Source organism: Vigna radiata, chromosome 9 (genome assembly GCF_000741045.1).
Source record: "Vigna radiata var. radiata cultivar VC1973A chromosome 9, Vradiata_ver6, whole genome shotgun sequence".
Lineage (NCBI taxonomy): Eukaryota > Viridiplantae > Streptophyta > Magnoliopsida > Fabales > Fabaceae > Vigna > Vigna radiata.
In genome coordinates this window covers 18,428,729-18,432,685 of record NC_028359.1, presented here as the reverse complement: position 1 = coordinate 18,432,685, position 3,957 = coordinate 18,428,729, and positions in this window count along the sequence as shown.

Sequence of the window (3,957 nt, the reverse complement as noted above, 5' to 3'; positions counted from 1 at the left end):
GAACAATGTATGTAATAAAAACTTATTTCTGAAAAGTATATATTATGATAGGTGAAAAAATCCTTCGTCATAAAACACTACATATTATGATAGGTAAATCTAGGTGCGTTATAATAAATTCGCTATATTATGACTGATAAGTGAAAATCTGTTATAATACACTGGACCTATTATGATAGGTAACAAAAAGTCTGTCATAATACACTGGACCTATTATGATGGACTTTTCTGTCCGTCATAAAATGCACAGACCTATTATGACACCCAGAACTATGACGTCAGGTCATCCGTCATAATAAGTCAATTTTACCCGTCATAAAAAGCTATTTTTCTACTAGTGAAAGGAGGAGAAGAAGGGAAAAAGGAAACTCCCCTGATCATGGTGGCAGTTGCCAATTTTGGACTTTCAGGGAGATGTCTTCCACCATAGAATTTAGCAAGGAAGTATTGAAGAGGAATTGCTTCAGTCTCCAAATTTGATCTAGTAGGGAGATGTCCTCCACGGCTGGATCTAAGAAGAATTGACTGTTGATGAGCAGGTTCAGCTGGTGCATATTAATCTTCAAGCTTTTGTGTATACTGGCACCCTTGTCTTCCACCATGGGTGTGTGTTGATCAAATCCATATGTACCTCCTGCAACATGGTTAGTGCAATGTGGTTCTATAGAAATACCATGCAGGGGTATAACACCCAATCCCAGTGTAACATGCTGAACATCAGATAAACCCTCAGAACATGAAACAATTTCAAATTCAGAAGCAATATCAACAACAGTCTCAGATTCATGTTCAGTGCATGGAGAAAAAACATTCATACAAGATGGCAAAAGTTGTTTCTCATCATGCAGAGAGGGAGAACTAAAAACATGCTCATCAACAATACAATCATCAACATACCCATCATCAGCATTATCATCAACAACAGAATCTATCTCAGGTATGTTTACCTCCACTTCCCTAGATGTGGCTAAAGTGGTGGAGGGTGAAAGTGGTCTACCTATCTCAAAAGTGGCACTCATATTTGCCTGTTCCTCAACATTGTCATCAGATTCACAGTTAGTATCACCAATCATAAAGTTGGAAGCTGGTTGCATCACAGAATTGATTTCAACACAAATAGAACAAGAACCAGCTTCACAACTACATTGAAAATTTTTAGAAAACTGTGAAAGATCAAAATTTAATCCTAAGTCTGAAACATCTTCGATTTCCACAGTTTCAATGTCAAAATCAACACTAACATGTGAATTCTCAGCAGAATCAAGAATATGTGAATGTATAAAAAAACTCAGGAAAAGCAAATGGGAATTCAAGTTTAGAGAAAACCTGTGCTGATTCATGATTCATCTCACTAGTAACAGCAGAATGAGCAACTGCATCCTCAAGTGCAAGAGGGAAGGCATAAGACGGTGGGGAAGTAGATGGCGCAATAGTAAGCTCATGACTCTGCTCCCCATCTCCTATGTGGATGACACCAACATCGTCTGGAAGCTGAACATCCTGAAATGGGGATTCCTCTGAAACATGAGACTGTTCCTCAGTGAGTTGAGTTGCCATCTTCCCCAACTGATTGCTCAAACTCTGAAATGAAGCTATAAATTCCTGCTGAAACTCCTGAAACTGCATAATTTGATCTTTGGTTTCCTGTTGAAACTGCATATTTTGAGCAGTCATCTGTCTCAACAACTCCTTCAATGTAGGCTCAGAAGCAGTGGGAGGATGAGGAGTTGCTTGGGCAGGCCCATGAAACTGCAGCTGCTGTGGTTCTTGGACAGGTGGAGAAGGCATACAAGAATTCGGAAATGGTTGATATTGCTGTGGAGCATCATACCATCCCAAGCTAGGGTCAGTCCACCCAGGATCATTGCTATGACCATACCGCACAAGGGAGAATTTGTTAAGAAACTGATGCTCAAGATCTTCCCAACAGGTGACGGATCCTGGAGTAAGACAACAACACCAATCCCTTGCCGCTCCATCCAATGAGTACTCAAATGCCCTTATGAACATGTCCACATCCGGGACATCTGGAGGTTTCATTGAAGAGCATATGGTGTAGAACTCCTCCAAATATCTATATGGGCATTCACCTGCAAAACCATGAAACCTAGGCAGCAAATGTATCAGTCCAGTGTTGAAAACACAACGAATATCCTCCTCATCAAGTGGAAACGGCTCCCTAGGAGCACTATCATGAGATGGAGGAGGAATCATACTGTTCTCAACACAGAAATCAGCAAGCGAATCACAATCATCAGAGTAACATCCAGAAGGAGAATCATAATCATAGGCATAGGCAGAATAAGCAGTATCCACAAAGCCCAAATAGGTAGACATAGGAAAGAAAGGGGAAAGAAGAATGCAATGAAAATATGCAACTATCTAAATGCAACACACATGACACGACATACAAAACGGAACAACACACTCACAATACAAGACAAGATAACACACACTAACACAACAAAAGACCTAAAACCGAACCGTTGGTCCCCGACAACGGCGCCAAAATTTTGATGGGTGTCGCCGCCCAATCAAAATTGATTGCATATTAGAAATGCAGTATAGACTAGGAAGTGACTCCTAGGTCGTCTCTCAAGGACCAATTACGGTTCAGAATCAGGTCTAACACGAAGTGGGGGGTTTTGAAGGTGTTTTAGACGAGAATTAAACTAAATTAAATGCATGAAAATTAAACATAACAGAATTGAAAGCATTAAATTAAATGTCAAAACGAGAATTCATCAGGATTTGAAAACAAAACACTGGAATATGAAAGCACAGAAGACGTAACAACAACTTAATTGAAATGCACCAAATGAACTTAAACATTAAACGCAACCGTAAAAACTACAGTAAAAACAAACCGATATTGAAAAAACACTTGAAAACAAGATAAAAACAGTAAAATGCAGCAAATAATAAAAATAAAAATACTTGGCTAAAGATGAAATGTAACATTCTATCAACTCAAATTCATCACGAAACGACTCTAATAACTAAATGCATGAACTGTAAATTAAATTTGCAAATGTTGAAACATAAAAATTAAATTAAAAAAAAAATCACCAACTCTAACTTTCATTTTCTCCTCTAAGCCGTCACCTGAATATTGCTTACTAGAAAAAAAAAATTAAATGCACACTTTTATATTCCAAAGCTAACCAAGACGTGACATCAGCTCTTCTTCAAGGAAAGTAGATGCAAGCAAAAATAATATAAAAAAATATATTGGATGCACCGTGTACATGGCCAAAGTAATATCAATATACGTAACCTTCAACCCCTACTTATTCTAACAATAGAACACGTTAATTTCCAATGAAATTTCTTCTCCAAAAGGCTACCACCATACACCTACCTACTTGCAATTTTAATTAAAGCTAGCTTCAAAAGAAAAAAATGGAAAGAAACAAAAAAAAAAAAAAAACAATTGGAGCTCTCCTTTAAAGATGCGGCACCGTTTTCATTCAAACAAAGAAGGAATAAAAAGTTTCAAACCAAATTGCATAAAATCCAAAATGCAAAGGTCGTGCCTCCTTACTGTAACAGCGTCTACAATTTAAATGGAAAATGATATCTTCTTCTATGGGTGGTGGCTGGTGCAGCTTGCTAAAGTTCTAGCCCCTCCTTTATTCAACCAAAGTCTCCAAAGATAAACATTGTTCCCCACAGAATGTAAAAAACGTTCCAGCAAAAATCCCCCTAGGAGAATGACGACTGGGTAGGTTTAGATCCCTAGGACCATGTGTCCTAAAATTAGGGTGGGATCCACCCAATTGAGAAAAACCTAGGCCTTGTGTCCTCTACTATTTGGGCCCATCATAAATTTTCCAAAATTGGCCCAAGATGCAAAGAGTTTGTCTAAAAAGTTTAAACTATTAAAATTACAATATAATTAATTTTAAAATGTCTAATTTGAGAGTCTTGAATTTATTGGCCTCCTTCCTAATGCTC